We start from the raw sequence: 22,569 nt of genomic DNA, 5'->3' as shown, positions 1-22,569 counted from the left end.
AACTGTGCATTGGGGAAAAGGAAATGAGCAGACATTTCAGGGATTATTAGACACTGGCTCAGAAGCGATGTTAATTCCAGGTGAACCAAAAGATCAATGTGGCCTACGAGTAAGAGTAAGGGATTATGGAAATTGGGTGATTAATGGAGTTTTAGCTCAGGTCCATCTCACAGTCAGTTCAGGGGGTTCCCAGACACATTCTGTGGTTATTTCCCAGTTCCAGAATGCATAATTGGAATAAACGTACTCAATACCTGGCAGAATTCTCACACTACATCATTGACTTGTGAAGGGAGGGCTATTAGAGTTGGAAAGGCAAATGGAAGCCACTAGAACTGCCCCTACCTAGCAATATAGTAATCAAAAACAATACTGGATTCCTAGAGGGATGGCAGAGATCAGTGCCACCATCAAGGATTTGAAGGATGCAGGGCTGGTGATTCCCACCACATCCCCATTCAACTCTTCTATTTGGCCTGTGCAGAAAACAGATCTTGGAGGATGACATTATATTATCGTAAACTTAACCAGGTGGTAACTGCAATTGCAACTGCTGTCCCAGATGTGGTATAATTGCTTGAGCAAATCAACATATCCCATGGTAACTGGTATGCAGCTGTTGATCTGGCAAAAGCTATTTCTCAATTGCCATTAGTAAGGACCACCAGAAACAGTTTGCTTTCAGCTGGCAAGGCCAGCGGTATATCTTCACTGTCCTGCCTCAGGGGTATATCAACTCTCCAGTCCTATGGCACATAATATTGACCACAGGGACCTTGATCATCTCTCCCTCCCACAAGACATCACACTGGTCCATTATGTTGATGTTAGATGTTGATAGGACCTAGTGAGCAAGAAGTAGCAAAGACTCTAGACTTATTGCTAAGGCATTGCCTCAGAGAGGATGGGAGATAAATCCAACTAAAATGCAGGGTCTTTCCACCTCAGTGACATTTCTAGGCGTTGAGGGGTGTGGCGCATGTCGAGATATCCCTTCTAAAGTGAAGGACAAACTGTTGTATCTGGCCCCTCCTATGACCAAAAAAAAAAAAAAAGAGGCACAATGCTGAGTTGGTCTCTTTGGATTGTGGTGATAACACATTCCTCGTTTGGGTGTGCTACTCTGGCCCATTTACCAGGTGACTAGAAAAGGTGCTGGTTTTGATTGGGCTCTGCGTCAGGTCCAGGCTGCTGTGCAAGCTGCATCACCACTTGGGCCAGATGATCCAGCAGATCCAATAGTGCTGGAAGTTTCAGTAGCAAATAGAGATGCTGTCTGAACCTTTAGCAGGGCCCTATAGGAGAATCACAACGCAGACCCTTAGGATTTTGGAGCAAAGCCCTGCCATCCTCTGCAGATAACTACTCTCCTTTTAAGAAAGAGCTTTTGGCCTGCTACTGGGCCTTAGTAGAAACTAAATGCTTAACCATGGGCCATCAAGTTACCGTGAGACCTGAGTTCCTACCATGAGCTGGGTAGTGTCTGACCCACCAAACCATAAGGTTGGGCGTGTACAGCAGCACTCCATAATAAAGTGGAAGTGGTATATACTAGATAGGGCTCAAGTGGGTCCTGAAGGCACAAGTAAGTTACATGAGGAAGTAGCCCAAATGCCTATGGTCACACCCCTGCCATGTTACCTTCTCTTTCCCAGCCCACAGCTTTGGCCTCTTGGGGAGTCCCTTACAATTAGTTGACTGAAGATGAGAAAACTCGGGCCTGATTTACAGATGATTCTGCACAATATGCAGGTACCACCTGAAAGCAGACAGCTGCAGCACTGCAGCCCCTTTCTGGGACATCCCTGAATGATAGTGGTGAAGGCAAATCCTCCCAGTGGGCAGAAATTTGAGCAGTGCACCTGGTTGTTCATTTTTCTTGGAAGAAGAAATGGTCAGAGGTGTGATTGTACAGTGATTCATGGGCTGTTGCCAATGGTTTAGCTGTATGGTCAGGGACTTAGAGGAACATGCTTGGAAAATTGGTGACAAAGAGGTCTGGGGAAGAGGTATATGGATAGACCATTCTGAGTGGGCAAGAAATATGAAAATATTTGTGTCCCACATGAATGCTCACCAGAGGATGACTTAGGCAGAGGAAGATTTTAATAATCAAGTGGATAAGATGACCTGCTCTGTGGTTAATGCTCAGCCTCTTTCCCCAGTCACTCCTGTCATTGCCCAATGGGCTCATGAACAAAGTGGCCATGGAGGTTATGTATGGGCTCAGCAACATGGACTTCCCCTCACCAAGGCTGACTTGGCTACAGCCACTGCTGAGTGCCCAATCTGCCAGCAGCAAAGACCCACACTCAGCCCCCAATATGGCACCATTCCCTGAGATGACCAGACTGCTACCTGGTGGCAGGTTGCTACATTGGACCACTTCCACCATGGAAAGGGCAGCAATTTGTTTGAACTGGAATAGACACATACTCTGGATATGGGTTTGTGTTCCCTCCACACAATGCATCTTCCAAAACTACCATCCATGGACTTACTGAATGTCTTATCCACTGCCATGGCATTTGTAGCAGTTTGATATGGTTATGAATTCCAAACATAGATATTGGATTATGTTTGTAATCTGGTCTGTACCTGGGTATGATTAAGTTATGATTAGGGCTTTGATTGGGCCACATCAGTTGGGCACTGAATTCTCACCCCTTGGTGTGTGGGAACTCACAGATAAAAGGCATGACAAAAGACAGAGTTGGCTTTTAATGTTGGAGTTTTGATGTTGGAGTTTGATGATAAAGTCTTAAGCTGGAGCTCCAGGGAGAAAGACAGAGCTATTCACCTGATAGTGTATTGCTGACCTTGTGGAAAGAGGCAAAGCCTAGAGAACCTCATAGTCTACAGGTGACCTTGTGGAGAAAACAGAGGAGCTGAGCCCAGAGGAACCCAGGAAGCCTGAACCCTTGAAGACGTCAGCAGCCACCTTGCTCCAACACATGAAAATAGACTTTGGTGAGGGAAGTAACTTATGCTTATGGCCTGGTATCTGTAAGCTCCTACCCCAAATAAATACCCTTTATAAAAACCAACCAATTTCTGGAATTTGTATCAGCACCCCTTTGGCTGACTAATACAGCATTCCACACAGTACATTGCTTCTGATCAAGGAACCCACTTCAGAGCAAATGATGTGTGGGAATGGGCACATTCCCAGGGAACTCACTGGGCTTACCATGTTGCCCATCATCCTGAAGCAGCTGGATTAACAGAACGGTGGGAAGGCCTTTTGAAGACTCAATTACGGCACCAACTAGGTGGCAATACCTTGCAGGGCTGCAGCAATGTTCTCCAGGAGGCTGTGTATGCTCTAAATCAGCGTCCACTCTAGGGTACCATTTTTCCCAAAACCAGGATTCATGGGTCCAGGAATCAAGGGGTGGAACTGGGAGTGGCACCACTCACTATTATCCCTCATGACCCACTAAGAAAATTTTTGCTTCCTGTCCCTGAAACCTCAAGCTCTGCTGGTCTACAGGTTTTAGTCCTAAAAGGAAGAGTGCTGCTACCAGGGAACATAACACTGATTCCATTGAACTGGTAGTTAAGACTACCACCTGGCCACTTTGGGCTCCTCTTACCTCTGAAGTAACAGGCAAAGAAAGGAATTACTGTACTGGCTGGGGTGATTGATCCTGACTATCAAGGGGAAATAGGACTGCATCTTTCTACTGCCATGTCCTGTGATTAAAGCAATGGAAAACTGCAACAACCCAATCCAAGCAGGGCTAACAATGGCCCAGAATTCAGGAATGAAAGTTTGGGTCACCCCACCAGGCAAAGAACCACGGCCAGTTGAAGTGTTTCCTGAGGGTAACCGGAACATGGAATGGGTAGTGGAGGAAGATAGTGATAAACACGAACTTTGACCACATGAGTAGTTACAGAAACAAGGACTGTAATGGTATGAATCTTCCTTCCTTGTTTCGTTATGAGTATGATTGTATATGTACACAAAACGAATTTCTTGTTTTCTTCCCCAACCTTTTCCCTTATCATATGACAAGTTGTATTAATTTCATGTCATAATATTTGAGAATGTCAAGTTTAAGAATGAGTATTACCCAAGAACTTGTATCCTATTCTGTAGGGAATTAATGTATTTCCAGCTGTATGTAGGAGAGTTCAACATTGTTAGGTTCAACATTGTTATATATATATTCATGCCTGTCATTGTTTTCACTTAGAGACTAACTATGGTTTAAGGTAATGTGTATGGTTGTCTAGTTGACAAGGCATGGACTGGAATGATTAGGCTAATGTGTCAACTCCACCAGGTAATTGTGCCCAGTTGTTTGGCCAAGCAAGCACCGGGCTAATTGTAATACAAGGGCATTTATGGACTTCACTCACCAGTGACTTTACTGCATAGATAGCTGATTACATCTACATCAGTCAGGGAGATTGCCATCAGCAATGAGTGATTCTTTATCCAGTCAGTTAAATGCCTTAAAAGGGAATGTGACTTCAGCATTCAGAGAGAATTTTCCAGCTCATCTTGGATAGCCAACATCTCCTGGAAACTCATCAAGGACCTTCATTGGACCATTGGCCCTGGTTTGCAGCCTGTCTGCGGAACCTGGACTTGTGCATCCCCACAGTCATGTAAGAGACACATAAAATCTCTTAGTATTGACAGATATCTCCTGTTGATTCTGTTGATTTCCCTAGAGAACCTGACTAATACAAAGGGCATAAAAGAAGCTTGAATAAATTCCAAAGAATTAATATGTTACAGAATATATTCCCCAAACATAATACAATAAAATTAAGAAGGTATAAGAGAAGTGAAGCTTAAATAACAATTTTGAATCTAAATAATATATTGCTTCCTAATATATTATTGTAAATTATAAATCATATTATAATATGATAAAATATGATATTATAAACACTACATACAAAATTTATGAGACATAGCTAATATTTAGAAGAGGAATTTGTAGTTTTAAATATATTTGTCAAAAAACACAAAAGGTTAAAAATAAATGAGCTATGTACTCATCTCAAGTAGGTGGAAAATAAGCAACAGTGCAAACCCAAGAAATAAAAAGAAGGAAAATAATAATGGTAAGGGCTGAAATCAATTAAATGGAGAAACAATGGAGGAGGATAAGAAAACCAATAACTTCTTTGAAAAGTTTAATAAGATAAACATACCTCTGACAAGACTGATCATGAAAAAAGACAGATGATTAAAAAAACATTGAAGGAAAAGAAAATAACCACACACCCACTCTATAAAGATGTGGTAGATAGAGTTTGTACCCCAGAAAAAAACATGTTCTTAACCTCAATGCTTTCCTTTGGGTGTGAACACACTGTAAATAGGACCTTTTGAATATTGTATTTTTAGTTAAGGTGAGGACCAACTGAATGAGGGTGGGTCTTAATCCAGATCACTGGAGTCTTAGAAAGACGGTCCAGAAGTCACAGAAACCAGACAGGAGAGGACATTGGCATGTGATAGGAGGCAAAGATAGCCAAAGAACTCCAAGATTGCTGGTAGCCAGCACAGGAGGCTATAGGAGAAAGCCAGCCTCGCTGACATCTTGATTGTCGACTTCTTCTAGCCTCAAAACTGGGAGCCAATAAATTCCTGTTGTTTATGCCAACCCAATGTATGTATTTGTAATAGCAGCTCGTGCAAACTAAGACAGTTTTTGGTACCAGAAAGTGTGGTGCTTGCTGCTATTACAAATACTTAAAAATGTGGACCTGGCTTTGTAATTGGATAATGAATAGAGGTTGGAAGAATGCTGAAGCACTTGATAGAAAAAGTCTATATTGCTTTGAAGAGACTGTTGGAAGTTAAAGGTACTTCCAAAGAGACCTGAGAAGAAAACGATGAATGTGCTATTGGAAACTGGAGGAAAGTCGATCTTTGTTATAAAAGAGCAGAAAGCATGGGGAAATGGTGTTGGGATATCAAGTGAAAGGCAGAATTGGGAAGCAATGAACTTGGATATTTAGCTGAGGAGGTCTGCATGGTAAGTGTGCAAGGTACAGCTTGGTCTCTGCTTGCAGCTTAAAATGCGAGAGGAAAGGGATAAACTGAGAAATGAGCTCTTATACACAAAGGAAATAGCAATGGATAATTTGGAAAATTCTTGGCCTATCCAGATAGAGTGCCCTAAAACAAGAACCAGAAGCGGTACCCTCAGGGCGCTCCCTGAGCTTCCAGGAAGGGAGTCCCCAGAGAAGGGGACTCAGCAAGGAGCAGCTAAACAGTGAGCAGCCCTTGGCTAGACAGGGCGTGGCCCAACATAGAGCTAGTCTGTCGTGTCCCAGGAAGTCAGGAATGGACATATGTTTCTTTAGGAAGGATCTGTGGAAAATCCTTTTGTTTGGTCACTTGGACTCCCTTGAACTACAGAGAAAATTGAGATTTTTTTTTAGAATTTTGTATGAAGAGAAGTATGTCGGCTAGACTGCTAGTGACAGAGATGGGATGAACTGAAGGAAAAGTGACATCAAAGACCAAGAGAGAGGGGCTTCCACCACACATGTGGAAAGGGTTGGTCAACTGGGAAAAACAAAAATAGAAGATGGGACTTGTCCTACCCAATGTTAAGATACACTACTAAGTAATACAGCTGATAACAGGGTGGTGTCCATAGGAGAATGACTGATAAATGGTGCAACAGAACAGGCTTAAGCGTTCTAGTCAGATCCAGCCTCGACACGGGGCTGTAATTCATGATAAGGAAGCACCACAGAAGAGGGGAAGGGCCTATGATTCAGTAGATATCCTTGAGAAAATCAGCAGCACATATTAAAAAATCAAACAACCTCAAAACTGGATCCTTACCTAACACTGCATACAAAGATGAACTCCGAGTACATTAAAAACACATCTGGAAAATTTTTAATTAATAGGGAAAAAAACTGCCAAAGAATATCTGTGTGGCCGAGAGGTGAAGAGAAACTCCTTATGCAACTTCAAAAGCACAAGTTAGAAGGGGAAAAAAAATAAAACACTTGATTGTATCAAGATAGAAGAATCCTATTCCATATAGGACACCATGGGAAAAAAGTTACCAAGCAGATGTCAGACTTGGAAAATTTGATTGAAAATGTGTAAAACTAGCATGGAAATACTGCCTGCAATGCAGAAGGAGCTAATATTACTAAATAAGAAAGAACTGGAGGCCCAGTGGAAAATGAGTAAAGAATGTGAAAGGCAGTTTGGAGTAGGGGAAATATAAAAGGCTTACAGGTGAGGTTCACACTCATCAGTCATTGAGGAAGTGTGCATTAAAACGGCCTTGAAATGTCACTTTACACCGTCTCAGCTGGTAAAATGGGGAGGCCGGGAAGTCGCTGGGTGCTGGTCCGGGGCACGGAGGAGCCTGAACGAGCTGTTGTCCAGGACGCACTGTCACAGTGCCGCCTCCTTCCCGACTGCTCACACGTGCGAGCAAGGGGCTTCCTGGGATGTCAGAGCCAAGAGCGTCTCGGCGATCAGTGCAGATGTCACCACTGAGGAAGTGCTGCCCACACACGGCGCACCCCTGTCCAGCCGCTTAGGAGCAGGCCCAGGGCTCCCGACTCCCGGCCCCTGGGCCCCGGCACCTGCTGTGGCCAATTCTGATCCTGGGCCTTCCCCCGCCACCCTACCCCTTCCCCCAGCAAACTGAACTTCCTCTTTGGGCCTGAGTCACCTGCTGTTTCTGGCGCTGTCCTTTCTAGCCTGGCTGGGCTGCTCCTGCCGCTGGCCCTCCGGCCGCCCTGAACTCTGGTCCCTACCTCTACCCCCACCAGCCCTTCCCTCCGTCCAGGTCTGCTGGGTTTCCTAGTGCTGAGTCTGCTCTCAGGCCTCTTCCTAGACGGCCGAGGGTGGGTCCCTGTAGAACCAGCTCTGCCTCCAGGGCCAGGGTGCCCCCTGCCTTGTCCGCCTCCCCCCCGCAGTGGGTGCCCCCGCCCCCTCCACTGGTGTGCCGGGCTCCTGGTCGCCGCGCTGCGTGGACTCCTCGTGACCAAGAGCCTGCTGTGCCAGCGCTGCGGGCTCTGGGTGAGTGCGGCCTGCGGGCAGTGCGGTGGTGCTGGGGACAGCTTCTGCCCCAGGAGAACGGCCAGGGAGCCAGCGAGCGCGGAGGCGGGAGAAGCTGTGACTGAGTCTGGCTTAAGTGCCCATTATTTCTCAGGATCTCTGCCGTCACTCAGAGGTTTCCTGCTCCCATTCAAAAGGAGCAGAGCTTAGAGAAAGACGGGCCAAGCGCCTCCCACTGCCCCTGCCCAGGGCTCCGCCTCCCGCGAGAGCCAGAAAGGCCGGAGGGAAAGGCTGAGAGTCCTGGTGTCCGAAAGGAACTATTTACCATGTGTAAATTAAAGCATTAAGAGGGTACTTCGGGAGAGAAAAACTGTGAGCAAAGAGATCTCTACAAGAGTCTCAGTAGCCACCTGGTCACAGCTGCTTGTAAAGGCTTTTAGGGAATTTTCAAGGGGTGGTGACAATGACTAGTGGACGTTAAAGTTCCTTGTTACACAAAGAAGGGAGCAGATAGACACTGACTAGTGTGGAAGCTTGCCCATTCTGATAAGCTGTCTCCTCTGGACCAAGCCCAGCTTATCACCGGAGTTCTTAACTGCAATTCCCTAGGTCACACTCCATTTTCATGGAAAGCCGGCTGTAGCCAATTGTTTTTGTAAAGACCCTGTCATTTCTTGGAAAGAGGTCGCTCCCAGCAACACCCAATGAAGGCAACTATTTTATTTTACTTCACACAGTGCTGAAGGTTTAGGGGGAAAGAATAGGGGCAAGGCTGGAAGCAAGCAAAGGGAGAAGGGAAAGGGAAGAGAAAGTGACAGGATAAGAGAGGCCGGCTTTCGGGGGAGGGAAAGAGGATCTGAGAAAGGATTCACTTCAATTCAGTTTCCCTCCTCCTCCGCCCTCCTCAGGGTCGTGGTGGGGATAGCAGTGACAGAGGTTTCGGAGTCTGCCAGCCCAGCCCAGCACCCAGGACCCAGGACCGTTGCGTGCACTGAGCCACATTCACGGGTCTCCCCCCGCCCGCACCCAAGGCTGCTGGAGACAGCTCCCAGCCCTGGATTCGACTGCGCTGACTTCTCGCCCCAGAACGGATCACTCTGAGCTCCACTTCTGAAGCAGGCTAGTAGATAAGGAATCAATAGATGGACCTGGAACCTGGCAGAGAGTCCACGTGGACGCTGATCCTCCCGAGACGGCTGCTGGAGGACCCTCCCCAAGGTTCTGCCACTGAGAGTAAGATTTCCTCTGGAAGCAGGAGACTCCCCGGATATCCCCCAAGGACTTTGTCCTTGGCCCTCGTGGGGGACTGATAGGTGGGGTAATCAATCAAAACGGTAAACAGCTGGAACCCCTCCCCTGCCAGTAGCAGAGGGGTGGGATAATAGTTCAAAAAGCGAGCCTGAGGCCTGAGCGGCTCTCTCACCTCTGGACCCTGGCTCTGCCTTCTCCCGTGCTAGGGTCACCATGCAAGGAACCTGGGGATCTATAAATGGGGAATTGTAGTCTGTAAACCAGCCCCCTTTACCACTTTTCAGCCCCTTCCTCTCCACCTGGGACCCCTGATCTGTTATTTTCTCCTATTTCTCATCCCTCTCTACCTGAATAAATTTCTGGCCTAACTCACCTGACGTGCTCTTGAAATTTATTTCTGTAGCATAGTCAAGAACCCAGACAAAAGCCAGTAACATTTCCCATCTTGACCCTTCCCCACCCCCAAACTGACCACTTGCGGAATCAACATTGCCCACTCCAGGGAACCAAAAACTAGCTCAGCATCTACCCCTAAAAAGCCATCTAGTTCTGGACTTCTTGGAGGGGAGATTTTGTGTTACAAATTCAATTTCTTTAATTAAGGCTATTCGTGTTTTTAAAATGTCTTGTGTTCGTTTTGGTAAGTTGTATATTCAACTAAGCTGTTGAATGAATAGACATAAAGGTCTTCGTAATATTCTATTCTTATCCTCTTAATATCTGTAGGGATCTGTAGAAATGCCCACTGTATCATCCGATTACTCTTCATCTCTGCGTGGCTCTCTTCAGGGCTCGGTCCTACAAACTCTAGCTGCATCCGTCTCCCTGGACACGCAACTTAATCTATTAAACTTGGAGAATCCACTGGGATCTTCCTCCATTTCCTCTCTCTGTGCTATGGCCTGGAAGCTTTCACCAGAGAGTAAACTGGGGCAATCATAGGACTCAACTCATTTGTTTATCAACTCCAGGGTCACTGTCCTTTTCTCACCGGATATCCAATGTCTTGACAACTGTTTTATACATTTGGTCTGGTTTTTGTTTTTTGTTTTCTTTTTTTAGTTATTTTAGGTAGGATAGTAAATTTTGTTCTTGTTACTTCATCTTGGTCAGAAGCAGAATTTTCTCCAGTAATTTAGTGTTTTTTTTAAAAGCAGTGCTATTGAGATATGTTCACATACCATACAATCCATCCAAAGTATACAATCAATGGCTTTTAGTATAATCACAGTGTTGTGCATTCATCACCACAAAAGTCTAGAAATTTAGTTTTAGTGTAATTTTTTTTATATGTTTAGGTTTAATTCTGCCATCATGCTATTTGTTACTATTTGGCTTGTTTGTTCTCAGTTCCTTTGTTCCTCCTTATAGTTTTCTTACTTTGGGTTAGTTGAGTAATTTTAGTATTACATTCTCCCCTTTTAACTATCCCAGTCTACCTTGACTGTTGGAGATTTGGACCCGAAGGGTATCGGGAATGAGAGAAAGAGAAAAAGGAGAGTGAAAGAAAGAGAAAGAAAGAACGAGAAAGAAAGAACGAGAGAGCTGGGATCAGGGGGTCTGCAAGTAGAGACTCATCAGACAACTTAATTGTTTACAAGGGGCTCTCTATATATCCCAGTCTACCTGACAACAAGCGGCAACATGCAGTTAACTATCAGCATTACCCATAGTTTAAGGAATTTAAAAAAAAATCTTATCTCAAGGTACAAAGTCTAAGTGTTCTATTCACTACAAAAGGTATGTGCTCATCTTTTCTTCCAGCCTTTAACAGCTTCATCCCATTTGCCGGGAACTCTTAATTACCGCATTCCTTAGGTTGGCAGCGTAGCCATGGAGACAGCACCGTCTTTCCTCGTGAGGCCACTGTGCCTCAGTTTCCAGCACTTGACTTAATTTTTTTTTTTTACGATTTATATTTTATTTATATCTCTCCCCTTCACCACCCCCGCCCCTCCCCCGAGTTGTCTGTTCTCTGTGTCCATTCACTGTGTGTTCTGTGTCCGCTTGTATTCTTGTCAGCAGCACCCAGTCTGTGTCTCATTTTGTTGTGTCATCTTGATGCATCCGCTCTCGGTGTGTGCTGCGCCATTCCTGGGCAGGCTGCACTTTTCTCGCGCTGGGCGGCTCTCCTTATGGGGTGCACTCCTTGCGTGTGGGGCTCCTCTACACAGAGGCCAGCACTCCTTGCGCACATCAGCACTGCGCATGGGCCAGCTCCTCACACGGGTCAGGAGGCCCTGGCTTTGAACCTTGGACCTCCCACATGGTAGGCAGACGCCCTATCCGTTGGGCCAAATCCACTTCCCTACCTTGACTTAAAATACACTACTTCCGGACTTCTGGGAAGATGGATTAGAGAGGCAGAGGGATCACTTCTCTCCTAGAAGAAATAGCTAGAGGACAGGTGCAGACTGTCTGAAGGGCTACTCTGGGGCTCAGGACACCAGGGGAAGATGAGACATCACCCAGAAGAGAGAGGGGTGAAAGGAAGGGGTCTCCGCTGGCTGAAAAATCCCATGAGTAGAGCTGCAGAATCAGCATTGGGTGCTCATCCCGCCACTTTTGGCACGAACAGCAATCTGCAGACTACAGCAGTTGTGGACTGCAGTGGCTGTGGACTGAGGGGGTTGCAAGTGTCCTCTTCCTGAAGAATAGGGAGAGGAGGGACACAGCCTACAGCAAATTCATATTTTGGCCAGTGAACAGTGGTCTGCTACATTGGAGGGGTTGCACACTTCAGGGCTGGGTCAGGCTGCAACATTGTTTGCCCTGAGAGCCTGCATGGAGCTAACGATAATTTGCCTTCTCAAACACACTCCTTACTGCAACCTATGACTGGTTGCTGAGGAGGCAGAGGGAGGAAGGGTGCAGCTGGCCAAGGAAGAAAACAGCCTCTGAGAAAGTTTGTGAGGCTTGGCCAGCCCTGAGGACACTGCTGCACCACCTTCCTAAGGAGTTACACTAAATGCATTCCCCTCTAGCTCTCGCATCTGAGCTGAGAGGACTGCCAAAGAGCGCCATCTGCTGGCAAGACCTGAAAAGCCCAGGCAAAAGGAAAAACAAGGAATGAAAGAGGCAAGCAGGTGCCTCTACTGCCCCCCCCAAGGCCCTTGGAAACTGGCCCGCACCTCATTACTGGGTCCTCAGCCCTGATTTGAGCAGTTAAATAGGGACAATCATAAATATCCAGAGGAAGTTGAACCAACTTGCAATCTCTGGCAAAACTGAAAGGAGAAACAGATGTCTCTACAATAATAGTCGGAGAATTCAACATGCCACTCACATCAACAGATAGAACAACTGGATAGAAGATCAACAAGCAAACAGAGAACTTAAACAATATGATAAGTGACCTAGACCTGACAGAAATATACAGAACACTGCACCCCAAATCAGCAAGTTATACATTCTTCTCGAGTGCTCCTAGATCTTTCTCCAGGATAGACGACATGTTGGGCCACAACACAGCTCTCAATATATTTAAGAATACTGAAATTATACAAAGCCCCTTTGCTGATCATAAGGGAATGAAGCTGGGAATCACTAATAGGCAGGAACGGGGGAAATTTACAAATACATGGAGGTTAAATAACACAGTCCTACACAATCAGTGGGTCAAAGAAGAAATTGCAAGGCAAATTAGTAGATATCTTAAGACAAATGAACATGAGAAAACAACTTTAAAAAATTATGGGATACAGTGAAGGCAGTCCTAAGAGGGAAATGTATAACTCTCTATAAATAAATTTTTTAAAAGCCTATATTAAAAAAGAACTAAAATCAAAGACCTAACTGAAAACCTGGAGAAACTAGAAAAAGAACAGCAAACCAATCCCAAAGCAAGCAGAAAGAAATGATAAAGAGTAGAGCAGAAATAAATGAAATTGAGAACAACAACAAAAACAATAGAAAAAAACCATAAAACCAAATGCTAGGTCTTCGAGAAAATCAATAAAGTTAACAAATCCTTAGTAACACTAACAAAGGAAAAAAAGAGAGGAATTTCCAGGAAGATGGCAGAATAGAAAGACACAGGACTCTCTTCTCCTCCAGAAAAATAGCTAGAGGACCGACTGAAACAGTCTAGAAAAAGATCTTCTATGGTTTAGGACACCAGCAGAAGGCTGGAAATTGCCTGAGGAGAAAGGGACAAAGGAGGGAAATCACGACTACAGAACTGTGAGTTGAAACCAGCAGCTGCAGCAGCCGACACTCTCCCCTACACTACACCTTAGAATTCTCAGGCTTCTGGGCCTGCGGCTACACACAAAGGGACCTCCAGGGATCTACCAAACTAGGAAAAGGGAGAGACACAGTCAGCTTCAGACTGACTCAGCTTCTGACCCACAAATTCGGTCTGCTGTGTTCCAGGAGCCCTTCCTGGCTGGGTGGGGCTACACCATTGTTTGACTTGGGAGTCTGCAAAGGGCTAAAGATATATGACCCTCCCATTCTCCTGCTCTATAAATCAGAAGGGATTGTTGAGGATTCAGAGGGAAGTGGAAATAGTTCCTAGCCTGGAAAAGGGAGGGGGCTGTCAGTGAGGGCTGGAAAACTGTCTCAGAGGAAGTCTGAATTACAAGGCTTCTAGCCTTCAGGCAGGAAGCTCTATCACATTGATCCCATCTGTGTTGCAACAAATACACTCAGACTAGACATTGAGAGCTGCCAAAGAGTGCCACCTACTGGCAGATAAAAGAAGTGCACATGAGAAAATAAAAATATAAGCAGGAGAGGCTTTTTCGGGCCTCTATAGCCTCCCTCCTCCATGCCCTAAGAACCGACTTTACAACCAATTACTTGATCCATGCCCAGTTTTGAGAAACCAGCAGGAACAATCCTAACAATTCAGGTTGAGCCAAGAATCAAAGAGCAATAGTAACACATACCCTCCTGCCACTAAATCCCTACAAAAGAGAAAGAAATTGAGCATCTGAATAAATAACATCCTAATCAGATGCCTAGACACCAGCAAAAAATTATGAGCCATACTAAGAAAATGGAAGACATGGCCCAAGAAAAGGAATATATCAAAGCCCCAGAAGAGATGCAGGATTTCAGAGAAGTAATCAGTGAGATGCACACAAATTTCCAAAATCAAATTAATGAGTTGAAAGACAATATGTTTAAAGAGGTAAATGACATAAAGAAGAATTTGATGGGCACAAAGAAGAATTTGAAATCCTGAAGAGAAAAATAACAGAGTTCATGGGAATGAATGACACAATAGGTGAGATGAAAAACATATTAGAGGCATACAACAGCAAATTCAAAATGATAGAAGAAAGCATACGTGATACCAAAGACAGAACAACTGAAATTGAAGAGAGAAAAGGATGGGAAAAATAAATCAGGGGCTCGAAGTTTTGAATGACAACATGAAACACAACAACAATCATGTCATGGGAGTTCCAGAAGGAGAAAAGAAGGGTAAAGGAACAAAAAGGGTATTTGAGGAAATAATAGCTGAAAATTTCTCAAATCTCATGAAAGAAATTAATTTACATGTCTAAGAAGCACACTGTATCTCAATCAGTATAAATCCAAATAGACCTACTCTAAGACACATACTACTCAGAATATCAAATGTCAGAGATAAAGAGAAAATTTTCAAAGCAGCAAGGGAGAAGCAAACCATCACGTACAAGGGACATCCAGTAAGACTTAGTGCGGATTTCTCTTCAGAAACCATGGAGGTGAGAAGACAGTGGTATGATACAATTAGGATACTGAAAGAGAAAAACTGCCGGCTGAGAATTCTTTATCCAGCAAAATTGTCCTTCAAATATGAAGGTGAGTATAAAATATTCACAAACAAACAGAAACTAAGAGCACTTGCAAAAAAGAATCCACCTTTGCAAGAAATATTAAAGGAAGCCTTAGAACCTGAAATAAAAAGACAGGAGAGAAAGGCTTGGAGGAGAGTATAGAAGAAAGAATAGCAGAAAGGATAACCTAAGAGTAAAAAGACAGACTAAAATATGATATGACATACGAAAACCAAAGAACAAAGTGGTGGAAGTAAATAATGCATTTACAGTAACACATTGAATGTGAATGGATTAAACTCTCCCATCAAAAGATACAGGCTGACAAAATGGACAGAAAAACATGATCCATCCATATGCTGCTTATAAGAAACTCACCTTAGACCCAGGGATACAAACCAGCTGAAGGTGAAAGGTTGAAAAAAGATACTCCACACAAATAGTAGCCAAAAAAGAGCAGAGGTAGCTATACTAGTATCAGACAAAACAGATTTTAAATGCAAAAAAAGTTATGAAATACAGAAGGCCATTATATTAGTAAAAGGGACAATCCACCAGGAAGATATAACAGTCACAAATATCTATGCACCTAGCCAGGGTACCCCAAAATACATTAGGCAAACTCTGGCAAAACTGAGGGAGAAATAAACATCTCTAGGAAAATTTTTGGAGACTTCAACATCCCACTCACATCATTAGATAGAACAACTGGACAGAAAATCAACAAGGAGACAAAGAACTTTAACAATATGATAAATAAGTTAAACCCAACAGATATATACAGAACACTGCATCCAAACTCAGCGGGTTATACATTCTTCTCAAGGGCCCATGGATCATTCTCCAGGATATACCACATGTTAGGGCACAATGCAGCTCTCCATAAATATAAAAAGGTTGAAATTATACAAAGCACTTTCTCAGATCATAATGGAATGAAACTGGAAATCAATAATAGGTAGGAAAAAAGTAAATTTGCAAATGTGTGGAGGCTGAACAACACACTCCTAAATAATCAGTGGGTCAAAGAAGAAATTGCAAGTGAAATCAGTAAATATATTGAGACAAATGAAAATGAGAATACAACTTATCAAAACTTATGGGATACAGTGAAGGCAGGCTTGAGATGGAAATTTATAGCCCTAAATGCCTATGTTAAAAAAGAAGAAAGAACTAAACTCAAAGATTTAAATGAACAACTGGAGAAACTAGAAAAAGAACAGCAAACCAATCCCCAAGCAAGCGGAGGATAGAAATAATAAAAATTAAAGCAGAAATAAATGAAATTGAGAACAACAACAACAAAAAAAAAAATAGAGAAAATCAACAAAACCAAAAGCTGGTTCTTTGAAAAGATCAATAAAATTGACAAACCCCTAGCTAGACTAAAAAAGAAAAAAAAAGAGAGAAGCAAATAAATACAACCAGAAATGAAAGGGGGAAAGCTACAACTGACCCCGCAGAAATAAAAAGGATCATAAGAGAATATTATGAGAAACTATATGCCAACAAACTAGACAACCTGGATGATATGAACAAATTCCTAGAAATGCACAAACAACCTACACTGACACTACAAGAAATACAAGAACTTAAATCAATCATATTAAAGCTATTGAATCTGTCGTGAAAAATCTCCCAGCAAAGAAAAGTCCAGGACCAGATGTCTTCACAGGTGAATTCTACCAAGCATTTTGAAAAGAATTAACACCAATCCCATTTAAACTCTTCCCAAAAAATTGAAGAGGAGGGAAAATTACCCAACATATTTTATGAAGCTAACATCACCTTATTACCAAAGCCAGATAAAGATACCATAAGAAAAGAAAATTACAGACCAATCTCTCTAATTAACATAGATGCAAAAATTCTCAACAGGATACTTGCAAATTGAATCCAACAGCATACAAAAGACTTATATCACACTCAAATGGAATTTATTCCTGGTATGTAAGGCTGGTTCATCATAAGAAAATCAATCAATGTAATACATCACATTGACAAATTGAAGGGAAAAAACCACATGATCATCTCAATCTATGCAGAAAAGGCATTCAACAAAGTCCAGCATCCTTTTTTGACAAAAACACTCAAAAGATAGGAATAGAAGGAAAATTCCTCAATCTGATAAAAGACATATGAAAAAACCACAGCCAACATTGTACTCAATGGGGAAAGATTCAAAGCTTTCCCTTTAAGAACAGGTAACAAGACCAGGATGCCCATTTTCACCGTTATTATTCAAAATTGTACTAGAAGTTCTAGCTAGGGTAATTAGACAAGAAAAAAAATTAAAGGCATCCAAATAGGAAAAGAGGAAGTAAAACTCTCACTGTTTATAGATGACATGAACCCGTACTTAGAAAATTCTGAAGCATCCACAGCAAAGTTACTTGAGCTAATAAATGAGTTCAGCAAAGTGTCAGGATATAAGCTCAACACGCAAAAATCATTAATGTTTTTGTACACTAGTACTGAACAATCTGAGGAGGAAATCAGGGGAAAAAATTCCATTTACAATAGCAACAAAAAGACTCAAATACCTAGGAATTAATTTAACCAAAGAACTACAGGACCTATATGCAGAAAACTACAAAACAGTGCTAAAAGAAGTAAAAAAGGCCTAAACAAATGGAAATACATTCCTTGTTCGTGGACTGGAAGAATAAATATTGTGAAGATATCACTCTTACCCAAACTTATTTATAGATTCAATGCAATACCAATCAAAATCCCAACAGCTTACTTTACAAAATTAGAGAAAACAATTACCAAATTCATTTGGAAGGGAAAGTGCACCTGAATAGACAAAAGCATTCTAAAAAAGAAGAGGGACATGGGAGGAATTTCACTGCTTGAGCTTGAAACATATTACAAAGAATAGTGGTCAACAGTATGGTACTGGCATAAAGACAGACACATCCATCAGTGGAATAGAATTGAGAAACCAGAAATAAACCCTCACCTATACAGTCAACTGGTTTTTGACAAACCTGCCATGTTAATGTCAATGGCACAAAACAGTCTCTTTAACAAATGGTGCTGGGTGAACTGGATATCTATAACCAAAAGAATGAAAGAGGACTACCAGATCACTCCCTATACAAGAATGAACTCAAAATGGATCAAAGACCTAAATAGAAAAGTCAGGACCCTAAAAATACTAGAAGAAAATGTAGGGAAACATTTTAAAGAGCTTGTGGTAGGTGATAGTTTCTTGGACCTTATGTCCAAAGCACATGCAACAAAAGAAAAAATTGGTAAATGGGACCTCTTCAAAATTAAACCCTTTTGCACCTCACAGGACTTTGTCAAAGGTGAAAAGGCAGCTAACTCAATGGGAGAAAATATTTGGAAATCACATGTCTGATAAGGGTTTAGTATCCAGGATATATAAAGAGATGTTAGAACTCAACAATAAAAAGAAAAACGGCCCAATTTAAAAATGGGCAAAAGACTTGAACAGACATTTGTCCAAAGAAGAAATACAAATGGCAAAAAAACACATGAAAAAATGTTCTGCATCACAGGCAATTAAGGAAATGCAATGAGGGATCATTTCACATCTATCTGAATGGCCACTATTAAAAAGACAGAGAGGGAAGCGGTTGTGGCTCAACTGATAGAGAATCCACCTACCATAAAGGAGGCCCAGGGTTCGAACCCAGGGCCTCCTGGCCCGTGTGGTGAGCTGGCCCATGCACAGTACTGCCATGCGCAAGTGTCCCCCGCATTGGGGAGCCACACATGCAGGGAGTGTGCACCGTGTGAGAAAAGGGCAGCCTGCCCAGAAGTGGTGCTGCACACACCGAGAGCTGACGCAACAAGATGACGCAACAAAAAGAGACACAGATTCCCGGTGCCCCCGAGAACGCAAGCGGACACAGAAGAATGCACAGTGAATGGACACAAGAGAGCAGACAATGGGGGGCGGGGGAGAGGAAGGGGAGAGAAATAAATAAAATAAATTTTAAAGAAAAAAAGACAGAATTACGAGTGTTGGAGAGGATGTGGAGAGACAGGAACATTTATTCACTTTTGGTGTGAATGAAGAACGGTAAACTACTGTGGAGGACTGTTTGGCAGTTCCTAAATAAGTTGAATATAGACTTGCCACATGACCCTGCAATACCACTACTGGGTATATACCCAGAAGAACTGAGAGCAGTGACACGAACAGACATCTACACACCGATATTCATAGCAGCATTATTCACAATCAGAATGGATAAATGGATAAACAACCATGGTGTAGTCACACAATGGAATATTATGCATCTGTAAGAAAAAATGAAATCATGAAGCATATGACAACATGGATGAGCCTGGAGGACATTCTGTTGAGCGAAGCAAGCCAGACACAAATGGACAAATACTGTATGATTATGTTACTATGAACCAAATATATTGCGTAGCATATTGTATGATTAAAAATATATATATATATCCAGTACATTTAATTGAGAAATGGATGTTTTTATTTTTAAAAATTAAAAAATAAAATACAGGAAAAACATTTCAAAGACAAAATAAAATAAAGAGAGTAGATGCAAAGAAACAAAATCAGGCATGAAAGGGGGAACATTATGACTGACCCCATGGAAATAAAAAAGATCATAAGAGGATATAATGAGAAAACGTATGCCAACAAATTAGACAACCTAGATGAAATAGACATATTCCTAAAAATGTACAACTTGCTACAACAAATATAAGAACTCAACAAACCAATCACAAGCAAAGAGATTGAATCAGTCTTCAAATCTTCCAACAAAAAGAGTCCAGGACCAGATGGCTTCACAGGTGAATTCTACCGAGCATTTCAAGAAGTATTAATACCAAAAAATTGAAAAGTAGGGAAAATTACCCAACATATTTTATGAAGCCCAACTTACCCTAATACCAAAGCCAGGTAAAGATACTATAAGAAAAGAAAATTACAGATCAATCTCTCCAATGAACATAGATGTGACAATTTCTTCAAATAAAACAACAATGAGGTTGGCTGCATCAATTGACTTATTTTCACAAACGATTTCTCTGTAGCATTTTGCTATCAAATGTTTGATAGCATTTAACCCACAATGGAACTTCTTTAAAAATTGGAGTTGATCCTCTCCAACAACTTAGTGAACATACTAAAAAAAGCACCAAATTGTACATGTTAAATGGGTCAAATTTGAACTATGTGAATTATATCTAAATAAAGCTACCGAAAAATCTTTTGACCTTGGATTAGGTAAAAATTTCCTAGATATGATGCAAGAAATATGATCCAGAAAAATTTGCTATATTGAATTTTGTCAAAATAGAAAACTTCTGCCCTTTGAAATGTAAATGTACTGTTAAAAAAATAAAAAGGCAAGGCACAGACTGCGAGAAAATATTTGATAAAGAGTTTTTATAAGGACACATAAAGAGTTCTCAAAATTCAGTATTGAGAAAACAAATTAATCCAATAAAAATGTAGGAAAGACTTGAACAGATACCTTACATAAAGATGCACAATAAAAGACACAAATCATTAAGCATTAGGGAAACACAAAATAAAACTACAATGAGATATTCCAACACACCTATAAGAATGGGGGAAAGAAACTGAAAACAAAATAACAAAAACCTAACAATACCAAAATGCTAGCAAAAACGTGGCTCACCTGAAACTTTGCTGGTAGAAATGCAAAATGCACAGCCAGTTTGGAAAATAATTGGTCAGTTTCTTTAAAATTAAACATGATCTTACCATACGACCTAGCAATCCCACTCTATATTTACCCAAGCGAAATGAAAATCTATGTTCACATAAAACCTGCACACAAATATTTGCAGCAGCTTTATTTGGAATAATCAAAACTGGAAACCAACTTGAACGTTCCCTGACTGGCATATGGAAAAACAAATTGCAGACTATCCATATAATGGACTCCTAGTTAGCAATAAAAAAGAACAAACCACGGATATACCCAAGACACAACAACTCCACTGATTTTACTAAGTGAAAGAAGCCAACTCAAAATGCTACATGCTGCATTGTTCCATTTTTTAACATTCTGGAAAGGGCAAAACTATAAGGAAAGAAAAGAAATCAGGGGTTTCCAGGGACTGTGGGTGGGGCACGGCAGTGATTACAAAGCCGCACAGGTGAATTTTGGAGGGAGTGATCGAACTGTTCTTTACTTTTATTATGGTGGTGATTAGAAATCTCTATGGGTTTGTCAAAGTCCCAGAACTATCCACCGAAGAGAGTGATTTTTACTCTACGTAAATTAGACCTTAATATTTTAATGGGAAAAGATATTAAGAAACAAAAAACAATGCTCTTAAACTATCTTATACCTAAAAGTTGAGTATGTGCACATTTTTAAAGATTCGATAAATTCTTCCAAGCTTCCTTCAAGGAAGAATGAACCCAGTTACGCTTCCTCCACCAGTGGACCCCTGTCTGGGGCCTCCCGCCCTTATCAACACTGCTATTACGGCGCTCACACCCTTCAGTGCCTCCCGCAGCCTGGACACACTGTGGGGGCCTAACAGAAGCCCCGACCCGGGCGCACAGAGATAAAGGAGGTCCCCAGCGCTGAAGCCACCCCGCCCTCCTCCTGTCAGGGGGAGGGGGTGAAGGCGGACACCACGTGCCCTGGCGAGAGGAGCTGGCCTCTGGACTCAGGGATCCGAGCAGCGCTGGGGCGGAAGTATTGAAAAAGGAAGGGTGACTAAGGAAAGCATAACACGTCCTCTGTGAGCTGAGAGGCTGAAGATGACAACGGCGCCTCGTTCCTGTCCCCTCCGTGCGTAGCACGTGCGTGTGGCTCTAAGAACAAACACGTGTGCGTGAATGAATGGACGGACGGGCGGATGGCTGAGTTAAGAGACTATACAGGTTTGGAGTCAGCAAAGAAAATCTCTTTGATTTGGGATTGGGGGTTCAAACTCAGTCTAAGACTGTGGCGGTGCAAGCTTGAGGACTTCTTCCTCCAAGTCCCACCTAAGGAGGCAAAAGGCAGCCCAAGCGAGTGGGGGTCCACGTGCGTCTCCACACCCCAGAGGAGCAGATGCCACGACTCCTGGAGGTCAGAAGTCCACCCCCCTGATCCCCAGGGACCGGCGGAGTCCCGGGCGGAATGCTGGGTCATTTCAAGCGGAGCCGGAGCCGGGAGGCTGCAGAGGCGAGATAGGGCTGAGTGGGAGGAAGCGGAGGGGGAGAGGAGGGGGCCAGGAGGGTAGGGGCTGGGGGCGTGGTTTCTTGAGAAGAGATGGGTGAGAGGAAGCATTGGTGTGGCTTTAGGAAACCTGCCAGAGGGAGTAGGAATCTAGAGAGAGCTGGTGGGTGAGTAGAGACAGAGAGGGATAAAGCTATGGGGACGCGCGGACGGCGAACAGCGGGAGGCAGCCCCCTGCGCGTGGGTGCGCGTGGGTGCGCGTGCTTCTGACCACACGTGCACCTAAACTTTAGGCTCAGAGGCTTATGATTTGCATCTCCCCCCCCCCCCCCCCACTGTGATAAAAATAATACAGCATGTGAGCCCGTCGGGGTGAGCA

The sequence above is a fragment of the Dasypus novemcinctus genome, chromosome 11 (genome assembly GCF_030445035.2).
Source record: "Dasypus novemcinctus isolate mDasNov1 chromosome 11, mDasNov1.1.hap2, whole genome shotgun sequence".
NCBI classification, from domain to species: Eukaryota; Metazoa; Chordata; class Mammalia; order Cingulata; family Dasypodidae; genus Dasypus; species Dasypus novemcinctus.
The sequence above is the reverse complement of the archived record's forward strand: the minus strand, read 5'-3'. Positions refer to the sequence as shown.